A 10,251-nucleotide genomic window follows, 5' to 3' on the forward strand; every position below is an offset into this window, starting at 1 on the left:
ACTCCTTCAAAATCTTGTCACGGTATGTAATTATTTGAAAGTACTATTAAGCATTTTTGATCTATCCTTATAGATCTTGATGCTCAATGTTCAAGTAGCTTAATCCATGTTTTCCATCGAAAAACACTTTTCAAATAACCCTGTATGCTTTCCAGAAATTCTACATTATTTCTGATCAACAATATGTTAACAACATATACTCATCAAAAATTCTATAGTGCTCCCACTCACTTCTTTGGAAATACAAGTTTCTCATAAACTTTGTATAAACCCAAAATATTTGATCATCTCATCAAAGCGTACATTCCAACTCCAAGATGCTTACTCCAGTCCTTAGAAGGATTGCTGGAGCTTTGCATACTTGTTAGCATCTTTCAGGATTGACAAGACCTTCTGGTTGTATCACATACAACCTTTCCTCAAGAAAAACGCCGAGGAAACAATGTTTTGACATCCTATCTGCAATATTTCATAAATAATGCAGTAACTACTAACATAATTTCAACGGACTCTTAGCATCGCTACGAGTGAGAAAGCCTCATCATAGTCAACTCCTTGAACTTGTCGGGAAACATCTTAACGACAAGTCGAGCTTTCTTAATGGTGACACTTACCATCATTGTATGTCTTCCTTTTAAAATCCATCTGCACCCAATAGCCTTACGACCATCAAGTAGTTCTTTCAAAGTCTATACTTTGTTTTATACATGGATCCTCTCTCGGATTTTATGGCCTCGAGCCATTCGTCGGAATCCGGGCGCACCATCGCTTCTCCATAGCTCGTAGGTTCATTGTTATCCAGCAACATGACTTCCAGGACAGGATTACGTACAACTCTGAAGTAGTACGCATCCTTGTCGACCTATGAGGTTTGGTAGTGACTTGATCCGAAGTTTCATGATCACTATCATAAGCTTCCACTTCAATTGGTGTAGGTGCCACAGGAACAACTTCCTGTGCCCTGCTACACACTAGTTGAAGTGACGGTTCAATAACCTCATCAAGTCTACACCATCCTCCCACTCAATTCTTTCGAGAGAAACTTTTCCTCTAGAAAGGACCCATTTCTAGAAACAATTACTTTTGCTTCCGGATCTGAAATAGGAGGTATACCCAACTGTTTTAGGTATTCTATGAAGATGCATTTATCCGCTTTGGGTTCGAGCTTATCAGCCTGAAACTTTTTTCACATAAGCGGCGCAACCCCAAACTTTTAAGAAACGATATCTTAGGTTTTGCTAAACCATAGTTCATACGGTGTCGTCTCAACGGAATTGTATGGTGCCCTATTTAAAGTGAATGCGGTTGTCTCTAATGCCTAACCCATAAACGATAGTGGTAATTCGATAAGAGACATCATGGTATGCACCATATCCAATAGGGTGCAGTTATGATGTTCGGACACACCATCACACTATGGTGGTCCAGGCAGTATTAGTTGTGAAACAATTTCCACAATGTCTTAATTGTGTGCCAAACTCGTAACTCAGATATTCATCTCTATGATCATATCATAGACATTTTATCCTCTTGTCACAACGATCTTCAACTTCACTATGAAATTACTTAAACCTTTCAATAATTCAGACTTGTGTTTCATCAAGTAAATATACTCAGCATCTACTCAAATCATCTGTGAAGTAAGAACATAACGATATCCATTGCGTGCCTCAGCACTCATTGGACTGCACACATCAAAATGTATTACTTCCAACAAGTTGCTTTCTTGTTCCATCTTACTGAAAACGAGGTATTTCAGTCATCTTGCCCATGTGGTATGATTTGCATGTCTCAAGTGATTCAAAAACAAGTGAGTCCAAATGATCCATCTGTATGGAGTTTCTTCATGCATATCTACCAATAGACATGGTTCGCATGTCTCAATCTTTTCAAAAACGAGTGAGTCCAAAGATCCATCAACATGGAGCTTCTTCATGCGTTTTATACCAACATGACTCAAATGGCAGTGCCACAAGTATGTGGTACTATCATTACTATCTTATATCTTTTGGCATGAACATGTGTATCACTACGATCGAGATTCAATAAACCATTCATTTTAGGTGCAAGACCATTGAAGGTATTATTCAAATAAACAGAGTAACCATTATTCTCCTTAAATGAATAACTGTATGGCATAAACATAATCCAATCATGTCTATGCTCAACACAAACACCAAATAATAATTATTTTGGTTTAACACCAATCTCGATGGTAGAGGGAGCGTGCGATGTTTGATCACATCAACCTTGGAAACACTTCCAATATATCGTCATCTCACCTTTAGCTAGTCTCTGTAGCCTTTTATTTCGAGTTACTAACACTTAGCAACCGAACCGGTATTTATTACCCTGGTGCTACTAGGAGTACTAGTAAAGTACACAATAATATAACATATATTCAAAATAATTCTGTCAACCTTGCCAGCCTTCTCATCTACCAAGTATCTAGGGTAGTTCTACTTCAGTGACCATTCCCCTCATTACAGAAGCACTTAGTCTCGGGTTTGGGTTCAACCTTGGGTTTCTTCACTAGAGCAGCAACTGATTTGCTATTTCATGAAGTATCCCTTCTTTCCCTTGCCCTTCTTGAAACTAGTGGTTTAACCATCAACAATTGATGCTCCTACTTGATTTCTACTTTCGCGGTGTCAAACATCACGAGTTGCTCAAGGATCATCATGTCTATCCCTGATATGTTATAGTTCATCACGAAGCTCCAATAGTTTGGTGGCAGTGACTATGGAGAACCATCACTATCTCATCTGGAAGATTAACTCCCACTCGATTCAAGCGATTGTAGTACTCAGACAATCTGAGCACATGCTCAACGATTGAGCTTTTCTCCCTTAGTTTGCAGGCTTAAGAAACTTGTCAGAGGTCTCATACCTCTTGACGTGGGCACTAGTCTGAAATCCCAATTTCAGTCTTTGGAACATCTAATATGTTTTGCGACGTTTCAAAAACGTCATTGGTGCCATAATTCTAAACCGTTAGCAATACGCACTGAACTATCATGTAGTCATCAAAACGTGTATGTCAGATGTTTCCCAACATCTACAGACAATGCTCGAGGTTCAACACACTGAGCGGTGCATTAAGGACATAATCCTTCTGTGCAGCAATGAGGACAATCCTCAGTCCACGGACCCAGTCCGCATAATTGCTACTGTCAACTCTCAACTAAATTTTCTCTAGGAACATATATAAAACAGTAGAGCTAAAGTGTGAGCTACGACATAATTTGCAAAGACCTTTTGACTATGTTCATGATAATTAAGTTCATCTAATAAAATTATTCAATGAACTCCCACTTAGATAGACATCCCTCTAGTCATCTAAGTGATACATGATCCGAGTCAATTAGGCCGTGTCCGATCATCACGTGAGACGGACTAGTCATCATCGGTGAACATCTTCATGTTGATCGTATCCACTATATGACTCATGTTCGACCTTTCGGTCTTCCGTGTCCCAAGGCCATGTCTGTACATGATAGGCTCGTCAAGTTAACCTAAGTGTATTGCGTGTGTAAATCTGGCTTACACCCGTTGTATGCGAATGTTAGAACCTATCACACCCGATCATCACGTGGTGCTTCGGAACAACGGACCTTAGCAACGGTGCACAGTTAGGGGGAACAATTCTTGATATTTTAATGAGGGATCATCTTATTTATGCTACCGTCGTTCTAAGCAAATAAGATGTGAAAACATGACAAACATCACATGCAAATCATAAAGTGACATGATATAGCCAATATCATCTTGCGCCTTTGATCTCCATCTTCGAGGCGCGGCATGAACACCATCGTCACCGGCATGACACCATGATATCCATCATCGTGTCTTCATGAAGTTGCCTCGCCAACTATTACTTCTACTACTATGGCTAACGGTTAGCAATAAAGTAAAGTAATTACATGGCGTTTTCATTGACACGCAGGTCATAAATAAATTAAGACAACTCCTATGGCTCCTGCCGGTTGTCATACTCATCGACATGCAAGTCGTGATTCCTATTACAAGAACATGATCAATCTCATACATCACATATATCATTCATCACATCCTTTTGGCCATATCACATCACATAGCAAACCCTGCAAAAACAAGTTAGACGTCCTCTAATTGTTGTTGCATGTTTTACGTGGCTGCTATGGGTTTCTAGCAAGAACGTTTCTTACCTACGCAAAACCACAACGGTGATATGCCAATTGCTATTTACCCTTCGTAAGGACCCTTTTCATCGAATCCGATCCGACTAAAGTGGGAGAGACAGACACCCGCCAGCCACCTTATGCATCAAGTGCATGTCAGTCGGTGGAACCAGTCTCATGTAAGTGTACGTGTAAGGTCGGTTCGGGCCGCTTCATCCCACAATGCCGCCGGATCAAGATAAGACTAGTAATGGTAAGCAAATTGAACAAATCATCTCCCACAACTGCTTTGTGTTCTACTCGTGCATAGAATCTACGCATAGACCTAGCTCATGATGCCACTGTTGGGGAACGTAGCAATAGTTCAAAATTTTCCTACGTGTGACCAAGATCAATCTAGGAGATACTAGCAACGAGAGAGAGGGAGTGCATCTTAATACCCTTGAAGATCGCTAAGCGAAAGCGTTGCAAGAACGTGGTTGGAGGAGTCGTACACGTAGCGATTCAGATCGCGGCTGAATCCGATCTAAGCACCGAACAACGGTGCCTCCGCGTTCAACACACGTGCAGCCCGATGACGTCTCCCACACCTTGATCCAGCAAGGAGGAGGGAGAGGTTGAGGAAGAAGCTCCAACAGCAGCATGACGGCGTGGTGGTGATGGAGTGGCAGTTCTCCGGCAGGGCTTCGCCAAGCTCACGCGGAGGAGAGGTGTTGGGGAGGGGAGGGGCTGCGCCTTGGATGTGGTGGTGCAGCCCTCCCTTTGCCCCTCTATTTATAGGGGAAGGGGGAAGGGGGCTGGCCCCCTCTAGATGAGATCTAGGGGGGGCGGCGGCCAAGGGGGAGGGGGCTTGCCCCCCAAGCCAAGGGGGGTGCCCCCTTTAGGGTGCCCCCCAACCCTAGGCGCATGGGCCCTTGGGGGGTTGGCGCCCCAGCCCACTTGGGGCTGGTTCCCTTCCCCTTACAGCCCATAAGGCCCTCCGAGAGAGGTGGCCCCTCCCGGTGGACCCCCGGAACCCCTCCGGTGGCCCCGGTACAATACCGATATGCCCCCGAACCTTTCCGGTGACCGTATGACAACTTCCAACATATAAATCTTCACCTATGGACCATTCCGGAACTCCTCGTGACGTCCGGGATCTCATCCGGGACTCCGAACAACATTCAGTAATCACATACAAGTCTTCCTAATAACCCTAGCATCATCGAACCTTAAGTGTGTAGACCCTACGGGTTCGGGAACCATGCAGACATGACCGAGACAACTCTCCGGCCAATAACCAACAGCGGGATCTGGATACCCATGTTGGCTCCCGCATGTTCCATGATGATCTCATCGAATGAACCACGATGTCGAGGATTCAAGCAATCCCGTATACAATTCCCTTTGTCAATCGGTACGTTACTTGCCCGAGATTCGATCGTCAGTATCCCAATACCTCGTTCAATCTCGTTACCGACAAGTCACTTTACTCATTCTATAACACATCATCTCGTGACTAACCCTTAGTCACATTGAGCTCATTACAATGATGTCTTACCGAGTGGGCCCAGAGATACCTCTATGTCATACGGAGTGACAAATCCCAGTCTCGATTCGTGCCAACCCAACAGACACTTTCGAAGATACCCATAGTGCACCTTTATAGTCACCTAGTTACGTTGTGACGTTTGGCACACCCAAAGTATTCCTACAGTATCCGAGAGTTGCACAATCTCATGGTCTAAGGAAAAGATACTTGACATTAGAAAAGCTTTAGCAGACGAACTACACGATCTTGCGCTATGCTTAGGATTGGGTCTTGTCCATCACATCATTCTCCTAATGATGTGATACCGTTATCAATGACATCCAATGTCCATGGTCAGGAAACCATGACCATCTATTGATCAACGAGCTAGTCAACTACAGGCTTACTAGGGACATGTTGTGGTCTATGTATTCACACATGTATTACGGTTTCCAGTTAATACAATTATAGCATGAACAATAGACAATTATCATAAACAAGGAAAGACAATAATAACCATTTTATTATTGCCTCTAGGTCATATTTCCAACAGTTCCACTCGGTCACACCGTCAGGGTCGGGATATATATACCCACGGGTGAGATTTTGGAAATTTCTTCAAACTCCTCAGCCCGCGCGTGTATCCTGTTCTGCCTCCTCGGGTCTCCGGATCGTCTCCTCGCCGCCAGCAACCTCCTACCACTGGTTTCCATCACCAACAATGGAAAACTACTCCGCCGTTGTCACCGTAGAGAACTCCTGCCAAACTAGGGTATGGGTTCGACCCTTGTGCTATTCTTTTACCTTTGATTCATAGCACATTGTTTTGCCATGATCCTTACCATGTATGCAAGCACTCTATCCACTGAAAAATCCTTTAGGTTAGATTTGATTTGAAAATTTAGGGTTAGGTCTCCGCCGAACTCATCTCGGACCGATCGAATTGTAGTAATCGGTCTCACCGATTTGGCTTAGGCCATAGCACTTGCAATTTTCGGTGTGACCAAAAACTGCAAATCGGTGTGACCGAGTTCGATTCTCTGTGAAACCCTAGCAGTCTCAGTGCCACCGAACTGTGACTCATTCTGACCGAGTTCACTAGTTTAGGTTCCAAAAGCTGCTTCGGTATCACCGAGTTTACAAATTGGTAGCTCCGAAATGCTTTCTGTGGAGAACTAAAACTAAGTTTTTTAAGTCATCTATTTTGCAAAAAAACTCTGCACTTTGTGATGCTCATCCACTCTATCTCATCTACATCTATTTCATAGGGTCTGATGTCAGTGAGTTTGTAGAGATGTCTGATCAGAGTGACAGTCAGAACAGGTCTGAGGAACATGTGCAGCTGAGTGAGGGTTCAGATCCTTCGAGCACTTCTGATGATGGCAGCAGGAGCACTCCCAGCAACTTGCCAAAGGCAGCCACTTGATCTAGGAAGAAGAGAACCTCAGAATCTGAGGATGAGGATTATGTTGCCACTAAGGAGGAAGTAAGCTCCAAGAAGAAGGTGCTAAAAAAGGAGTATGGCACAGCTGCTACAGTTAAGCCAGGAATGAATAAGAAGGCTCCAGCAAAGATAATTCCTATGTCTAAGGCCAGAGCCTCTACTCAAGAGACAATGGAGTTCACTCTTGAACCCAAAGAAGGTGGAGAAGGCAAGAAAAGGAAGGAGAGGGTCAAGAAGACCATCGCAAGAGTAATTGGCAAGCCCTCCATGATGAGATATCCCTTTGAAGAAGAGGAAGAGGATGCTGCACCAGCACCCAAAGCTCAGAAGCTTATGGGAGATGCTATAAAGTCAGGGGCTGCTCCATCAAAGCCCAAGACAGCTCCCAAAGCTCCAGCTCTGAAGCCCAGTAAGCCCAAGAGGAACACCAGAAGTATACCTGCTGAAGAAAAGAACAAGGCCCCAGTGCCTCAGGCTAAAGAAGAAGATGATGAGTCTCTTATCTTGAGAAAATTGAAGCCCAAGATTCCAGACCACAATGATGCCCATCCAGTCACTGAGAACATGCACATCAGGAAAGATTCAGGACTGAGATTGTGGAGAGAGTCTGATCCTTATGCTATGAGGAGGAGGACTGCAATTGACTACCGGTTTCATACAAAGGAACAACAAGACTTTTATAAAACTATTTTGCTTGACAAGAAGCCCATTGTCTGTGACATGAGATGGGTTAATTGGGAATACATCCAGGAGAATTAAGATCACTTTCCAGGAGTTTATGATAGCTTCAAAGCATCTGGAGTAGATGAGTTTGTTGGACAAAAGCTCACAAAATGGAATGATGAGCTGATCATGCAGTTTTACTCCACTGTTCACTTTTACCCAGATGGGAAGATCATATGGATGTCAGAAGGTACTACGTACCAATCCATAGTTGAAGAATGGGAAAAATTGATAAATGCCCCAGAAGAACATGAAGATGACTTGGATGTGTATGCCAAGAAGAAGAAGGACCACAACACTATGGCTAACATGTACAAGGAGATCCCAAATAAATCTTTGGAGACTCACAAGCTTGGATCTGTACACTTCTTGTTGTCTGGTCTGCCTACTATCAACTGGATCCTAAGGCACACTCTGCTACCCAAGTCAGGAGATCACAACATGATCAGAGGGCACTCTATCAACCTGCTACAGCTTTTTGATGTCCCTCGGAAGTTCAAGGTCATGAGTCTGATTGTAGAGACAATCAAGAGGACTACTGCTGACCAGAAGAGAAGCTATGGGTATCCTCCACACATTCAGGAGCTCATCAACTCCAAGATGGGCACAAGAACATATCTGTTGGATAAGGAGCATCTACCCCTGTATCCTGATTTTGAAGATAATACTGTTGTGATGAATGAGGAGGAACCATCATAAGTTCAAGCACAGGAGAAGAGAGCCAAAGCAAAGGCTGAGAAAGCTTCCAAGATGCCAAGTGTTGAAGAGGCATCTCAAGTTTTCTTGAAGAGCAAGTAAGATCAACTTGCATATCTGATCCAGTCTACACTGAGGATTGAGAAGGGCTTGGCCACCCTGACTCAAAACCATGAGAGCTTGGAGAGGATCATAGAAACCAACATTTATGATCTTGATCTGAAGGTAACTGAGATTCAAACAGCAGTTGAGAAGCTTCAGGAGGAAGCAGAAGAGAAGAGAGGCAAGGCAACCACAGATGCATTTCAGCGAGTGCCAAGGAGTCAGAGGTCTGCTGCCATGCTAGTGACAGATTCTAGAGCTATAGCATCAGCACCAACAGCTACAACTCCAGTGCCACCTCCAGCAGCCACTCCACCAACTCCAACCACATCAACAGATGCCTTCGTCCTTGGAGTTCTCTCTACACTACCTCCCGAAGACCAAGTCTGAGAGATGCATAACACTATGCATATTTGAACTTTTTGGTAATTTGTTGCCAAAGGGGGAGAAATATGTATAGATCATAGGCTTCGAGAGAGTGTTTTGCGTCTTTGCCTTTGGTTGAACTTTTTATTGTGTGAGATACTTTATGTCCTTGTGTGAGATACTTGTGTGATCATGTGATTGATCATTTGCTACCCTAATGCTTGTTTAGATGATACTGTCTTTTATATCCATATATGATCATTCACTTGCTTGGTGATGAGTGCATGCTTTTAATATTCTATCATTTTGAGCGCTCCACCAAGATGTATGTGACATGGAAGAATAACACATGATCCTAATCGATTATGCATTTGCATTCAAAAGCAAATGTTAAATAATGCACAAATTTAGGGGGAGCTCTTGCTTATCACATACTTCTCAAAGCGACGATGTTTTTCAATCTTATTATCATTTGTCGAAGCTTTGATCTATATGTTGTCATCAATTACCAAAAAGGGGGAGATTGAAAGCGCAACTATCCCTGGGTGGTTTTTGTAATTCCTAACAACATATAGCCCATTGAGCTAATGCTATTTCAAGATAAATATTTCAGGAAAGCTCAATGTTTGGCATGGCATGGATTAGAAAGTGGACCCCTCAAAATACTAAGAACACATGTTGGCTAAAGCGCAAGACTCTACATTTTACTTTTAGTGATCCAAGATCACATTGAGTCCATAGGAAAAGCCAATACTATTAAAGGGGATGAGGTGTTGCTTAATGAGTTACTTGCTCAAAATGCTTAGTGATATGCTCCAAAACCCTCAACTACTTTCTCATATCCACATATGTCCCAAACCAAAAGTCAAACTCGGCCCCACCGAAATTTCCTACCCGGCGCCACCGAGTTCACTTGACATAGCCACTGCCACAAACCCTAGTCATTTCGGTCTTACCGATAGGGATCTCGGTCTCACCGAGATGGGATTGCAACCTCTCTGTTTCCCATCATAACGTTTTGGTCCAGCCGAGATGGGCGATTGGTCCCACCGAGATTGCAATGCAAACTCTCTGTTTCCCCTTCGTAACATTTCGGTCTAACCGAGATGAGCGAATCGGTCCCACCGAGTTTGCCTGACCAACTCTCTGTTTGCCTATCACCAAAATCGGTCCCACCGAGTTTGTGTAATCGGTCTCACCGAGATTACATTATGCCCTAATCCTAATGGAATCAGTTCCACCGAGTTGATA

The sequence above is a fragment of the Triticum urartu genome, chromosome 3 (assembly GCF_003073215.2).
Source record: "Triticum urartu cultivar G1812 chromosome 3, Tu2.1, whole genome shotgun sequence".
Lineage (NCBI taxonomy): Eukaryota > Viridiplantae > Streptophyta > Magnoliopsida > Poales > Poaceae > Triticum > Triticum urartu.